Raw genomic sequence first — 16664 nt, 5'->3', positions numbered from 1 at the left:
CGGAGACGAAAAGGTGAGAGGGGTTCTCTGAATGCAATTCTGAGGCATTAAATGGAACCAACACACTTGAAAGCAACAGAGGCAAAGAACCAAGAACGAAAGCCTGCGCATGGTTTTTATCCCAAAGGGTTCCAGGGGCGGGCAGAGCACCAGAAGCCAATAGTCTGAGGGCTAGGGGGCAGAGGCAAGGTTGAGTGACATAACAGAGGCCAATGGGAGAAGGGAGGGGAGGGGCGGTGGACCAGTGACCAGTGGGGCGTCGGTAAAGAACTTTTAGCGCAGTGGTGTGGGGAGAGACCACGCTGAAGAAAGAACCATTTCATTGCAGAGTGAAGACATTGTTCAGTCATCAAGGTGAGAGTTAGTGCATTTTACTGTTACTGCACAGTAAATTGTCTGTTTTTATGATGATGTTCTTGCCGTATAGAACAATCACATGCTTTCAATTAAGTCCTTAGCAGATGACAGCGACAGTAACCATGAATATGGCTCAACTCAGCCCATGAATAGGAATCTTTTTTTTTTTTTTATAAGAAGACACCACACCATCTGCTAAGGTGCAATGTTTTGTAACAAATGTTTTTTAGAACATTTCAAAAGACATCACAGGTGCCTGTCTTTTTCTATAATGTAAGTCTTCACTGAAGTGTCCTTCTTGTTGTGAAATACCAAATTGTATATCTTATTCTCTACATAACTTTAATGTTTCAAATATAGTTCTAGTCCTGTTTTCAATTGATGGGGTTTTTATGTCAAATGCTAGCAAAATAGTACAACATACATGAGACTTTACAAAAGACACAGCAAGAGATACAGTCATTGTACAAAAATAATTAATTGGTAAACAGTTAACAAATTACTACTGCAATCAAAAATATTTAGACCCACTTCATGTCTCCCTTTATTCTAGTTATTACAATTTGAAAGAAGAAATTAACCTAATTAGAAGAAAACTCCAAATCTTTTTGTTAAAAACAGCTTGCCCATAAAACCAAGATTTGCTTGACAATTTAGCCTACCTCTTTCATTCAGTATAGTAAAGGTTTTCCAATGCCATTCAGCAGCATCCTGAATTGACTTCTACATTTTTGTTTTAAATTAACATTACAGTGCTGTTCAGTGCCAGCAGGGTTTGAAGTTGCAACACCATCTGTGGCAGTTGCAATTTCTCATGGATGAAGATAAGGAATCACAATATATTCTCAGCATTCACACTTGTTTCTCAGTCACTAAAAAGATTGCAGCTGCACTGAAAATTAATTCTTCACAACACACTAGGAAGGCAACTGAACTACTTGCAAAGTTAGTCAAAGCGTGGTGAAAACTTCCTGATATTAGTATGTATGGGAATCTATACATATGACTAAGCTTAGTCTGATGTTTAATGAGACCATCTGACAGTGGAAGATCTAGCCCTACTAGTCTAGTACTTACTCCACTAGATTTTAGTGATGAAAACAATTACACAATAAGTCATCTGAGACAAAATAAGTGAACACTAAAGAAGTACAGTAGCTTGCCTGAAAGGAGACGGAACTAGAGCTGTAAATTCTACCTAATCTCCTGATTACAAATCTTAGCGCTGGATCATGTCAATGTCCCCACTGATTTTCATGCATTAGGATGAGGATTCACTTTTCCAAGATACCAGATTTGCACACTAGAAGCATTTTACAGGGCATTTTTTCCTGTGGAGATGTTGTTCAAAAACCGAAAGAGAAGACTACAACCTGATGCCGATAGTGTGCACACAGTATGCTTGAATGAGGAAAATTTTTTTAACCACTAGTCCTCGTAGACATCATCATCGCTGAAAGAGGGCTACAAAGAGTGTTCTTGAAAAGGACTGGTTCTGTATTTTATCCATGTACTCTCTTAGCCTCTCTCCCCACACTCTCAGAAACAAATGTGTAGTCTCATGGCTTCCAGAGTGCTTGCAAGGGACATTTTTGAAATATTATTTCAGTGTGAGAAGAGAACTGATTTTCATTGAGAAGATACTGTCTTCTTAAGGCAGTACAGTCTAGCAAAAATATACTAGATGTTTCTGTTCCTCATAGCTTGTGCAATAGCTTTTCTTCATTTTTTTATCGCCCAACCTGGAATACTTTGTCTGTACACACACTTTTCAGATTTTCAGGGAGTGGGAACTGGAAGGTCAAGCTGACACCTGGTAAAGGCTATATAGGTAGGTATTTATTGCCCTATTCTAACAGATATCAAATAGAGGTTTTACATAGCATGTTTAAAATGTGAGCAACCACTCAAACCTGCACAAGAAAACATTCAATGCTCTTGAAAGAAAATTTCATCCCACCAGGATTATAATGAGTACAAACATAATGATCCTCTGAATAGTCCATCTCAGATGGCTCTTGCAATACTGGCTTCATTGTTGCTGTAATTAAGACTACAGAAGAGGATTCAGGGAGATAAGCAGCATATTGATTTTTTAGTAATAGCTTGATAAAGTTTTGGCCAGTGTGTGATCTTTGAGTAAGTGAGAGATGGAAAATTACAACTTATATTAAAAAATCGCTGCTGGTGTGGTTGAGACCAAAGTATTTTGGAAAGAAACCAACTTACAATGAGCCAGAAGACCAAGGTATTCAGGTTTTTTCTTATTCATCTACATGAGTGTTACCTGTGTGACTATGAATGTTCATTCAAAAGGGCTCCTTGATTTAACTCATGCTGGTAAAGCCAATTTGACTCTGTGAAACATCCAGTTCCTAAGTCTCTGATCCCTCCTGGTCCTAGTAGCACTACCATCATTCCGTGTTCATTCACACTACATAGTCACAGCTAAAAAGCAACAAATGTACAGAAACACCTTGATACTTTTTAACTCATAGTCTAATTAATCTAGAGCAACAGTAAAATAATGAAAATACTTTTAGTAAAATTTCCTCCAGAAAAAATCCAAATAATAAAATGCTAGCTTGTCTTAAATCTAACTAACAAGGCATTTATATTAAACAAGATATGGAGCAATAATTAAGTTTCTTATTCAAACAGATTTATGGAACATTAGCAGATATCTACACATATAACATCTCTCAAAAACATACTTTACTAAAACCACTAAAAATATATCACTTAGAGATATCTTCAAGCTTTTCTGTTCAGCAGTCTTCTCTCCCCTCAAGAAGGTAGAAGCAGACAAAAATATCTTATTTTTGTAGGTCATCCTAACAGAGAAAGCAATGGACTCTCTGTCCTCCCCTACTTCGCTTCCATGGTATACTTGCTTTTACATGTTTTTCACTTGCCTCTTCATTTCCTCATCTGGAAATAGAGGCCATAATATTTCTTTGTGTAACACTCTGAGATCTAAAGATAACGAAATGTTAAATAGTAATTAAAAAGTATTATTTTTACAATGCATGCAGGAGAAAGGGTATCACAGGGCCAACAATACCAACTGCCATCAGCACTATTGTCTTCAGTCTCTCACACATACATTGAAGTACAGATCATACTGTATATAAAGAGACTAAGGACGAGAGAAATGAGTAGTGTCATTCTCATCTTATAGGTAGGGCTACAGTTTAAAGACAATATTCAGGGCAGGGTCTACCTCATACCTTGCAAAAAAAACCCCACAACATCAACCAGCATTTTCTCCTAACAGGTACAGAAGGCCGATAGCACCCTTTGGTCATGGCCTGCCAGGTCTTATGATTAGACTAGTTTTTCCAGAGGCTGACAGTCTCTTCTTTGAGTGTCAGGGGCCATATCTACCTTTTACAATCTAGAAAGCTGCGATCTGACTCAGTGATGGTGACCACCCTGCCGCCTGAAAGCTATCCCACTGTATGGAAACTCCAAAGATACTGAAGCTGAGTTCTCATCTAAGAAGTTTGCTGAGAGAGGATGTGGCACACAGGTTGGAAAGGGGAAGCCTTGAGTTATGGCCAGTTCCCTCGGGTCTCTAGAAAATGCACTGTGTTTTAGTCATTGTACAGTGGAAAGCCTTTCTATGTAGTTCATCAGATGGTGACATTATTAATCAGTGGCATTTGAAATGAGAATAAATGAAGATAGTTTGCCATTACTGCTCTCTGAAGCCAGGCTATGTCTAATCTTTCTGAAAGTTGATGTAACTCTCTAAAAAATATTCATAAGAAATTGTTGCGTTGCTTGGTTTGGTTTAGCAAGCCACAACCTTCCCGGAGAGCACAGCGTGGCTGCTTAGGGCAGGGCGGTCATTCCGCCCCACGTAGTGCTTTTGAACAGCCCTGAGCTCCTGCTGCAGTTAGCTGGGCCCTGCAACACAGTGATAGTAAAGGAGGCGAGAAGGGTCTCTCCATCAGGAAACTTTATTTTTACATGTTGGTCCACTGCTTCCCAGAGGCAGAGTGACCTAGAGAGACCACCAGGTCAGGCAGCAGGGGGTTTTTCTCAGAGCGCAGGGCTGGTACATGGGCAGAGTTGGGGTACAGAAACCAATAGGGAGAACCTGAGGGAGTGGCCAGGACTAGGGACAGGGGAAGGGGGGCCCATGTGGAAGGTGCAGACGATTAATAGGAAAAAGCAGTGGGGAAAATACAGCACCGTAAGAAATTAGTACTTAGTTACTACAAAATAGCTGTCCCTTCTGTTTTCATCTTTTTTTCCTTTCAGAATTGTCTTACATCTACAGAATCTAAACAAAACTGTTTTCTCAAAATGGAACAAACTGATGAAAAGGAGTCTCCTAGACCACCAGCCAGACCTAAAAGTGGTATAAGTAAATCAATCTCACATCCAAAAGCTTCCACTTGAAATGAATAAAACCCTTCTTGTTAAATCCTCTCATTATGCCTTCCAGTCATTAGAAAAGAGTGCTGCATATTTGGTGGCTATTTCCTACATACAGGCAGGGGAAAGGCAAATCTGCATTAAAACATATCAGATCTTTTGCTGTCATTCTGTCAACTGCTCTCTATGCTTGACATCCTCTTGAGACTACATCTGTAGGCCCTATACAAATGTCATTTAAAAAAATACATTACTTTCCAGTACCATCTGTTATTTCAGCTGTTTTCATAATGATCAGTTTAGTTTCTTATGTAATATTTCCTGTCAACTTTCATTTCCAGAGAGATGTAGGTGGTAAGATTTCTGTTGCCTTTCCTTAGGTTTTAATCTCTTTAGTTGAAGCAGATTAATATCCATTATGACAAATAAAGTACATAAAATGAACTGGCAGAAACTGTGGATTGAGTGTACAGTGAGAATACTCAAAATAAAACTAGTTATTTTCTTCAGAGAAATATTAATAAAATAACTCAGAGAAATAAAGATATTTTGGTTTTATTTTCCCCTAGCGCAGTGGATAAGGCACTGTCAACTCGCCTGAGCTGCCCTTTTACCAGACCACCCGCGAGTTTTACCTGGGGAGAGAGGAAGTAGCATTCGCCAGGGCACAAGAGAGATCCCTCTTTTCTCTACACAGTGCTTCCCCTTTCATCATGGAGGAGGCATCTTGCTAAGTGGATGTGGATAAGGTAAGCTACACAACTGTCTTGACAGTTCTGCAAGGCCCAGGGCTTCCAGGGCACTCGAGTCCTGGGGCCTGAACAGTTTGAGAGTATTGTCTTAGGTCTGTGATAAAATAAAATGGATGAACGATTGGGTGAACGTTCAGGCTCAAAGAATTGAAGTGAATGGGGTAATATCTGGTAAGACATGGGTGCTAATCCAGGGCTCAGTTTTAGGGCCAGTTCTCTTCAGCATTTTTATCAGTGACCTGGATATAGGTGTCGAGTGCACACGAAGTTTATGGCTGATAATGTATTAAGTGGAATCACTGATTCCAAAGAGGGCTTACAGAGACATCTTGATTAGAACACTGGGAAATCACCAACTGTGTGAAATCTAACAAGGACAAATGCTGGATTCTGCACCTGGGGAGGGGTATGTATAGACCAGAGACAAGAGGTTGGAGAGCAGAAATGCAAAAAGGGAACTGAAGGCTTTCAGCAGTAAGTGCAGCAAAAATAACTCATTAAAAGAAGTTATTGTCCCACTTATACACAGCATTGGTGCAACCTCCCCTTGTGTGCAGTTTTGGGCTCAACAGTATAAGTGTAATGGAAAAGATTTGGAATGTGTCTAAAGGAGGGCAATAAATATAATGAAAGGACAAGTGGGCAGGATTTATGAGGAGTGGGTGAGGATACTGGGTTTGTTCAGCTAAGGGAAGATGATAATGAGGGGTGACCTCACTGCTGTCTACAACTTCCTTATGGGTGGAATGAAGTGGATGTGGTGTTGTCCTCCCTGTCATCTGATGATAGGATGCAAGGGAAGGTGGACATAGACTGTGCACCTGCCTGACAATGGGAAATGGTGAATGAATTCCTTTTTTTGCTTTGATACCAACAGGAGATAGTATATGGTAGTATATGTTGATAGTATATGAACTAAGGTTCCAGAAGAATCTTGCCCTGTTAGTGCAGTAAAATTGGAGAAATAGTCACCTAAAATATTTAATGCTGATAAAACCACGAATTTGTTGGCACTGGAATATGTTAGAATTTTCCCAGCAACATGACAAGCTACATCTTCTTTCAGTCTTTCACTCCAGTGCCTCCAGGTGTAAGTAGTTTTTTGTACAAGCATCCTCACAGGAATATAGATGTACGCATGAACGTGTGCATGTCTTAATTATATTAAACAGGATTTATTTTCTCTAGAGCAATATCAGCTTATACATATCCTCATGTGGGAAAAGGCATGCAGGAATAAAATACCACTGTGTAGTAGTTAGAGGTGAAGGGTTAGCATGGCTTTGTGCTTTGCATTTGCCCTGAGGAAAAGAGATCTTAGATGCTGCCATGGGTTTTTTCCACTTCTTGTATAGCTGCTCTGTGTATCTGCACCATATGGAGCTTTTCCTTTAAATCTTTTTTTTCAATCTTGTTTGTAGCCCTTATCATAGAATTCCTTTATTGACACTTACAGGTTTCAAGTTGTGTCTCTGAGCTGCATGAGTCCCAGCTGTAAATAAAAACATAGTTCATTTGTTTTCTATAAGGTTCACTGAAGCTGATGGGACTCTTTACAGTGAGTTCAGTGGGAGCTGGAAAAGTCCTCACTTGTACTGAGTTAGTTTTCCCTGTAGTCCAGTTTCTAAGTAATATTTGTGAAAAAAATACTTCACAGAAAAAGTGATGGCATAATAATGCAATTTGCCACACATTTGTTATATCCAGTAGAACTACTGTGCTGTTGCAATATTATTACTGTGAAACGCCTTTATTTCACAGTAATGGTAAAGTGACACCATGTCCCCTGTACAACCCCTTTCTCTCTTACACACATGTGATAGCATAACTGAAATCTTATTTTCAGACCTGTGCTGTCCCTTCTTTATAGACTGGAATTGAAGAATGCCTAATAAAGGAGCTCCTTTTTTTTTTCCTTTTCTTTTTTTCTCTTTTTTCTTCTTTTTGTTTTTAATGTTGAAGTAGTCATATTTTACAAACACAGTCTCTCTCTGACCAAATTACTTAGACAGTTGTCAGGATTCCATTCAAACTCTTTTGTTTCTGTAGATGCATGAGGGATCCCCTATTTCCTTTAACATGTCACTTTTACAATTGCAAAAGGATAATAATTCTTAAGGAAAATGATGTCCTTCATCTCATAGCTTCCTACAGAATATAATAGCTGGAATATAATAGGACTGAAAATGCAGTATTAGTATTGCTCAATAAATCTTGAACAGTGTAGAATTTCAGAAAGAATATCTTCTCTTTAGAAGTACAGCTTAGGTAGAAGCAGCTTTACCACTACTTCTATCCATACATTTCTCTTGGACTGTCCATGGGTCACAAGCAACCCCAATTGCTTATAACATTTTGTATTGTAATAATGCTAAATTTACTCTTTTGTTTTATATATTATAAACATATTTCTTATGTATGTTAATGTCGATGTTGAAATTTACTTCCTTAGCATTATTTCACCCTTTTACCTTTTTTTTTTTAGTTTTATCTTAAGTAATCATAATTGTTCTATTCTGTTCTCAGGAGCATGGTTTTTCATTAAATTTTGCTCCTATCAAATAGAAACTCACTGCACTAGGTAGTTATTCGTACTGTTCACTTTTAAGACCCTGCATTTTTATTTTTGAAACATTTATACTATTATTGTATTATAGCATCAGCAACTTATGAGGAAAATTTAAAAATAAGGCACAATTTTAGTGATTTGCAATAACCCATTTCTTTGGTATTTTACTCCTCTAGAAGAGGGTAGCTGGGGATTAGAATTTACCCCCAGTTCCAACTTGGGCCATAGTCTACTGGTTTGACTACTACTACTACTACATTCCAGGGAATGCAAATGCAAACCTGTACCACTGGAAAAACAGAGGCTTTGTGTAATCACTCACTACTTTAACAAATGTGTACACCTAGCCTAGTAATAACTTGTTTTCCTTCAACTGACCCATTTTAAAGTAGCCATAACTACGCACAGTGAAAATGCAGGAGGACTGGGGGTCTGCTACTGAGACTTATGTTGGAGTGTGAGACAAGACAGTTGTGGAAGTGAAAATTCAGACGAAGAGGTTGTGTTCTGTTTAGGCTGTTCCAAAGTTAGACCACCACAGCAGGATAGTTTTTACATGGCAACTTTGAGCCTGGGCTACAGAATTTTGATTAAGCAGGCATTCAAATTTACACATCTAGACACCTTTTTTCATGAGCTGGGCCAAAATTAGTTACTAAAATAATATTTCAAAATAATTTCTCAGATGATAAGTAAAGCTTAAGAAAGAATATACATTTCCAAATCCCCTCTACAGCTCTAACCTCTTATCATACATGTACAGACTTCTTTAGAAATGCCTTTGCCAAGACCTCATTCGAGCCCTTTCATTTCTGTGCCTTGATCTAAACTGACAACAACTGGTTACTTTTCCAAAGCTGCTGCTTTGGTATTTCATTGTCCTCTGTGGTGAATCTCTTCAGGTTCCCTGTGAAGATGAGGAAGGTACATCAACACCTATCTGCATTAGCAGAACCCGTAGAGGGACATGAACTGTAAGAGAAAGAGAAAACTATGACCCTCTTATTGTTCCAAAGGAGATAATAGGACAATAATAGAGCTAGAGATACATGAGCATTTTGATAACTTTTTTTTCATAAATCTATTGACCCAAAGGACCAGCTAAGGTGACAAAAGGTTGATCAAGACAAAGAAAAACCAAAAAAAAACATTAATAAAAATCTGCAGACAGCAACACATGATGATTTGGAACATATTTATCTATTTTATCACTGAAAAATTTGTGCTTGTGACTTGATGTTGGGAGGTGATAGTGGAGTACAGTGAAGTGTTCTAATATTTACCTTAAATCTACATTTCAAAGTCAGTGTGTATCTGTTGGCATTTACTACTCAGTAAATGATCCTTTATTCACAAACTTGTAATCTCACTGAAGGCTTGACTTGCAAAAACCATCCGGGTAACAAAATGCTGTGACATTTTTAAAAATGCAGTGAGAAGGTAATAAAAATTTAAGGTTTTGAAATTACATGCTGAAAGCCAAATTATTTAATTTGCAGATCGATAGAATAAGCTCTGCAAGAGACACGTGTACAGGCCCCAAAACCAAAGAAGATGATAATAGCAGGTGCTAGGGGCAGGGTGGGAGCTAGGACTCAGGTTCTTTACAGGCAGGAGATTATTTGGTTTCTGACAATTACTGTTTGATAATATAAGTTTTTCTGATTTTCTTTTTTCAAAGACTCTTCAGAAAAATGCATGCAATAGATAGTAAAATAGCACTTACAGAGGATATCACACTAGTGTAAAATCAAATGAAAGAAAAACAGAGTATTGAGTTTAATGAAATATTTCAAATTATGTTCAATAAATATATTAAACTCAATATTTTTTCTTTCATTTAATTTTACTGAAGTATTTCAAATTATGTTTTAATAAATATTTTAACCTAAGATGAAGCATAGATCTTTACTCCAGTTTTCATGAAGTGCCTTTGTCTTCCTGAAATACATTATTGCTAAATCAAAGGACAAAAAGAAATGTATCCTAGTTTTGGTATTTACTTAACAACAGAATAAACTAAATAAGTAACGTGTTTGTTATGTCTGCAAACAAAATTAATTAAATGAAACAAAGCAGGCTGAATGGACATGCCAATGTCTCTGTTTTCAACAGAGCCTCATTCTGGAAATAGTAACATACTACAACAAAACCCAAAAGTTTCTTGTTCTGTGTAGTTATTTACTTGCTGAGCAATGATTTGTGATCCAAGAGTTTTCATAACAAATGATACCCAAACAGCTCTACTCTGATTAAAAATCTTTCTGTGTCATGCACACACACCATCTCCAACCAATGCCCTAGAGAAGAAAATGAAATTAAATTTATTAGACAATGGAGAAAAATTTAAACTAGTTAGGTTATTTGTATTTGCTCTCTAGAGACTGTTCATTCTTCTTGCCTAAGTAAGCTTTTGCAGTTGCATCCCTTTTAAAAGGATGCTTTCAACAACCCATTATCACTACCCATAATTAAGCCAGGACCTTATCACTGCCTTTTTCATCCTCACAGCAAGGCACTCATACATTTAAGTCACCCACAATCACACCACAACTATTTGATTATTGAGAAGGAAAAGATGGTCAGACTTACAAGACTGGGTATGTATTATTAACATCAGCTTGGAAAATGTTGTGGTCAAGCTATGGTAAATATCACTGGTAGTGATATTTCAATACTGGTAGTATTGAAGAGTTTGGGAAGTCAACTAGGGCTTTCAATGTGAAACACATGACATAACCACAAGCTGCACTTTATGAAATTTGAAACTATTACATGAGGAGTGACCTAATTTAATTATTGTGGTTCCATGTGTTTGAAGTTAATAGACCCTTTCTTACTGGGGGCAACAAGGCCTTTAACAAAATACCAGCCCTACCATGCCAAGTTGTTTATCTTTGGGGACTCATTCTTTTCACATTATGATTGATGATATGGATTCCACAGAGGTTTCTTGTCCCTTTTACACATTCTATTTGAAGGAGTAGTTAACTGCAAGTTCAAACAGTTTTCCTATCTGCAGGTGTAATGGGGGGGTTGGAGTCAGACTGCCCACATATGGTGTACCAGGTCTTCAGCCAGGAGCAAAATGAGGATTCTGGAGATGAAGGCATAGCTTCACTTTCTAATATTTACAAGCAATATTCATCTGACATTGTTCAAAGCTTTGTTTTTATAGAAGTATTTTATAAATTCTTTTAAATTTATTTACTTTGTATGCATTTATTTCCAGTTCTGTATTTCCTCCCCAGAGGAAAAACACCCTCAAAAATACTACCAGACAATTAGATTACCACCTTCAATTTTTGAAACAATTCTTCAGGCTTCCCAGCCTGACATGATGGCCTTTTAATGCATCCAACAACAAAAATTAATACCAAGTTTGCCTCCTAGTTCCTTTACCCTTGTTGTTTTCTATCCATCAGCCCTTGTCTGATGTCATGTAATTTCTCTTGCTCTCAAGAAAAATATTTGACTTTGTTTTGAATCATCATGAAAATTCAAACTACCCAAATTTCCTTTCAGCATTTGAGATCAAGACAGAATATTTTAGCATTCCAAATTCAAAATATTTTACTGTAATCTGCTTAGGGACATCACAGGACTTCTATTTTCATTTTCATTTGGATTCAGCTTCCCTGCAGACTAGGCAGATCGTGTTACATGTTGTACATTTTGGGGAAAAAATCACAATGATTTCCCACATGAAATTTTTTTACTGTTAAAATGGAAGTTTTCCTGTAGAGAATTTTGATTTGGGGAACAATTCGTTTCCATTCAGAAAACACTTTCATAGGAAATATTTTATTTGCTGCTGAGCAGCGCTTACATTGCATCAAGGCCTTTTCTGCTTCTCAGACTGTGAACAGGCTGGGAGTGCACCATCAGCGGGAAGAAGGCATACCTGGCACAGCTGACTTCAACGGAATTAAGGGATATATCATAATATGTGGCATCATGCTTAGCAATAAGAAAGAGGAAGAGGTGTGTTACAGTGCGGACACTGTAACATGCGTATCAAACAAGGAGGCCGGTGGAAAAGAAATATATATGGACCGATTCTTGATAGATGTTTCAGAGAGATGTTTATTTCTCCAGCCACATGGCTGAGGATGTGCCAAGGAACTGAGGCAATCACGGGACCCGAGGGTCCTTGCCCACGCAGGGGAACACAAGACAACCAATGGCGAACAAGGCTGACCAGGGGCTAGGGAAACCCTGTGCCTTCCCCCCAGGGCCCCTCTCCCAGGACCCCACGGCAGCGGGGAAGGGACCCCAACAGAGGTGGTGCTTGAAGTTATGGCATTTTTCTTCCCAAGTCAACACTACGTGTGGTGGAACCCTCCTTTCCTGGGGATGGCTGAATACCTGCCTGCCCATGGGAAATGGTGAAGTAAGTCCTTGTTTTGTGTTGCTTGAATTCACAGCTTTTGTTTTACCTACCTAAACCATCATTATCTCAACCCCCAAATCTGCTTCCTTTTACCCTTCCAATGAACTTCCCCATCCCACTAGGGAGGAGACAGGGAGTGGATGTGCTTCTAGTTTTTGCCTGGGCTTAAACCAAAATCTTGTTTAAAAATACTTGAATTACTCTTTAGATTATTTAAAAAATATTTTTCATTAAAAGAATATGGATTTTAATCAAATTATTCCAGATTCTGCCAAAATATGACTTCCTAGAACCATGAAAACGTCTAAGTGTTAGCCAGATATCTGACCAAAAGTCTTTATGTCCCATTTAGGAGCTAGAAGATACTTAAGTGCCAGTTATTTTTATACCTGAAACATCTGAAAGACTTAACAGTGAAAACACAACTAGAATAAAAAAAAAAGAAAAATCCAACCAGAAAATGTAGCAGAGAGGAGGCAGAGCAGTCAGCTCTGGTATAAGGTTGTCTTCTAGAACATAGGGATGTTGTCCAGGTAGAAGAGGAGATGGTACTCTCCAGCAGTTCAAACACAGTCTCTGTGTAGGAGCTGTATAATTTTCCAGGCTGTGCTGGCTCTGGAACTGATGGGAAATCAAATCCTGATTGTGGGAGGAAGTGAGTCACACATTCTGGGGATTATATGAAAAGATTGTCCAGGGATATGGAGACTCCAGCTCCTCCCAACAGGACACTTTGAAAACTCTTATCATCTTGTACTTCTCTTATCTTTTTTTGACACTTCTATTTTTTTTTGATCTATATCTATATCTATATCTGTGTCTATATCGACATGTATATCAAGTTGCCAAACTATTTCTTCTCCTCTTTCTCCCCCGTAATCACCCATTCAATGAAAATACTTTTATTTTACTTAACGATGTAATGCCTAAATGACTAAGAAAACAGAACTTTCAAAAGCCAACCTGTTAGAGTGAGAAAAAGGAACATAACCTACAAGAGGTTTATTCCTGAAAAGGACTTTGGAAGTAGGAGAAAAGCATATGGAAATTTATCCCACGTTGAATCAAAATAATAGCAATTTCTGAGAAAGTTACAACCTTAGAACACCAAAAATCATCACAACATTACAATACAGGTTAGCCTGAGGAATACCTTGTCACAGAGCTCTCACCAGCAGTTTTATTCAATTATTTTCTCATTATGTGTAAAGGGAAGTTCAGGAGTTTTACAGGTTCCATATATCACTCTTTGACATGAAGTACATTTGAATTACTTTCAATAATTTAAGATGGGATCAGTCTTTTGGTAAGGAGAGAAAACTCTTCATAATCTTTGTTAACTATTTCCAGCAAATGACCGGTACATTACCTACTGTAAGCATAACTTCTGCCACCTTTCCTTTACTTCCCAGCATAAAAAGATATTTTAGTTGGCCTTTTGCTTTCTCTTCAACACTAAAAATTCAGGTCCTCACCCCAGGTCTTGGCATTCTTTAATCTGGTTTCCATACCTGTACATAATCTTCTTACCCAAAGAAATCTACGACAATTTATCAGTGTTTCCTGATAATTTACTGCTTACACCTCATAATTCAAAGTGTGCAGTGGAAGCCTGATAGTTCTGGTGTGTGTATATATATATGCCAAGCAGGTATAGATGCAGAATCACTGTGGGGCAGAAGAACCCTTCTCTGAACTGTTGAGGATAAAAGAGAGTCTTCTTCACTGTGTCCTGTATCTGGGGTCACGTATTTTCTTATGGCCTAAATCCCCTAACAGAATGAGTTTTCTTCCCACCCAAAGCAGAGGACACAGAAAAAGCCTTCTATCAAAAGATTAATACTCCTCAGAAGTAATAATAGAAAATAATTTCCCTTGAACAATAAATGGGTTCTTTGATTAGTATAATTCTCAAACTATTAAGACAGTACTTTCAGACCTTTCCAAAATCACATTCATTCAACAGTTTCTCCCAATCCTGCTTTCTTTAAGCTATATAAATTTTTCCTTTTTGAACTTTGCATAGGTAGCTGATACTAGCAGCAGACGACAGATCAGCAGCCCCTGAAAGGCAGAAGACCTCTGTCTGGGCACATAGAGGGTCAGATCCTGGTATCTACAGTCTTGAATTCGTTTGCATGAAGACCAGGCTGCAGGGGCTGTCATTAGCCTGAGAGACAGATATTATTTTCCAGCCTGTCTTCAGCGGTTATCAGCAAGATTTTTAAAAGCATTTCAAGTAATGGCTTCATGTTTGCTGAAAATTACAACCAGTCAAAACACCTTTGATGGAACAGTTTTACATCAGAAGATGAAGTTTTGTCAACTTGGCTTTTTTTTTCCTCAAGTGGAACATGTCAATTTCAATTAAGCTTTATATGTGGATATGTCAAAATTAATCATTTCAATTTTTCTATTTGGTTTTGATGAAATAAAATGTTTTGATTTGTCTATTATTTTGGGGGTACAATAAAAGACAGGACTGGAAAGGACTGGAAATGTTCAGCTACATCACTGCCTCTTTCTAAAATGCCACACTTGGAAAATTCCTTCCTTTCAGCTGTGAACAATGGTAAGTTCCCTCTGAATAAGTGTTATTTCCCATATTCATACCATTTTACTGGTATCAGAACAGTACTTCCCAATTTAGCTAATCAGTTAATCACACATTTCTATATCAAATTAGTGTTGCTGTTATTATTGATTACCTTAGTATTTTTTTTATTACCTTTACCATACCAAAATCCTGTTACTGTCTTGCAAGAAGGCTTTGCCTGGCTTTGACTACCTTTGTTTCTGATGAACATATCAAATGTCTGAGTCTTCTAGTAATCTCCAAGTTATTTTTCAGATGTTTATGGACAGTTTGATAACTTGTTTCAAGTTACACTGATCTGGTTCTTGCTTAGGTCTTTCTTTATTCAATATTCTTTGGTCTTCTATGGAGGGGAGGGGAAGGGAAATTTTTAATAATTTCTATTTCAAAATGAAGTTTTATTCTTTGTCTTTCAAATTTTTCTTTTTTATCCTTTTAACAGTTCAGGGTAGAGAGTTCTTTTGAAAGTGAGTAAGAATCAGCCAACCCACCTTGAATTCTTTTTTTTTTAAAATGTCAGATTATGGTCAATTAATAATGAAAACAGAGTGAAGAAATAGAAAATAGTAAGAAGAATTTATGTTTCTTCCATGTTTAAGAAAATATTTGAAAATAGAAATCAGATCATCATTTATATATAATTTTTTCCCTTCTATTTGGCTATTGTCTTGTTTCCATATTAATAAATTCATTTGGTTTTGCTGTACAGATTTCCAACTTTTTGTTCCAGATCAGGTTGCTGTCACATGAAATGGGGAACATTTTCTATTATCTTGTACATAAAAGAACTATTTTTGGGTTAAATATATACACAGACATAGCCATGAAAATAAACTATAGAAGAACTAAATGAGTTAGATGTGAAAGACTCCAGTATTACTGTATTTTTTTCTCACCCAGATACTCTCCTTGGAAACGTGCCCCAGATATAAAAAGCCATTCTTCCCAACAAAGATGTTGGAAAGCATCTCTGATAAAGTTCAAATTATAGAATAATGAATGCAAGATCTACTCTATGTGTTGTACACTAATTTTGGCAATGCCATTAGAAAAAGAAAATAACAAGGAACACCCATTCATGACTAGCTCAGAGGGTCTCATTTTCAAAGCATTGAAGCAAAAGGCCACTTGCAAAAATATATACCCAACTGTGTGCTTAATCTGCATGCACAATTACTGTGACTTCATGTGATTTTCAAGTATTGAAACTCAACTGACTATTTCCATGCACACAGCCTGATTTGCATTTGCAATCACAGTAAATGTGCATTCAGATTAAATGTGTAATTATGCATGCAACTTTGCACATGGCCCTGAGCTTCTAATATTTGGAAAAAAAAGCCCTGAAGGCTGCACTCCTCTCTTGAATACACAGAACTCCCACTGTCCCATTAAAAGGGTAACCAAGAACAGAATATGTTTTCACAGCATCCATCTTTTATAAATAATTTTTTCTTGTACTGGAAATCTAGCCCAAACCCAGAAGCCACTTAACAATTAAATCCTTTGACTACATCATTTATCCAGCCTGTACTGAAATAGGCAAGGTATTTATCAACTCCTTTACAAATTGGAATGTCATGATGAACACAACTAATGCTGAAAACTCTG

General features: G+C 37.4%; 1 long non-coding RNA gene across 1 annotated transcript; it reads left to right on the top strand.

Moving 5' to 3' along the window:
• Positions 1 to 266: 266 nt before the first annotated feature.
• Positions 267 to 15693, top strand: LOC116438437. The gene is made up of 3 exons (XR_004237736.1): positions 267 to 354; positions 5313 to 5492; positions 14484 to 15693. It is a non-coding gene; the product is annotated as an uncharacterized LOC116438437 (long non-coding RNA).
• Positions 15694 to 16664: the final 971 nt, after the last annotated feature.

The sequence above is a fragment of the Corvus moneduloides genome, chromosome Z, assembly GCF_009650955.1.
Source record: "Corvus moneduloides isolate bCorMon1 chromosome Z, bCorMon1.pri, whole genome shotgun sequence".
In the NCBI taxonomy this organism is placed as follows: domain Eukaryota; kingdom Metazoa; phylum Chordata; class Aves; order Passeriformes; family Corvidae; genus Corvus; species Corvus moneduloides.
The sequence above is the reverse complement of the archived record's forward strand: the minus strand, read 5'-3'. Positions and strand labels throughout refer to the sequence as shown.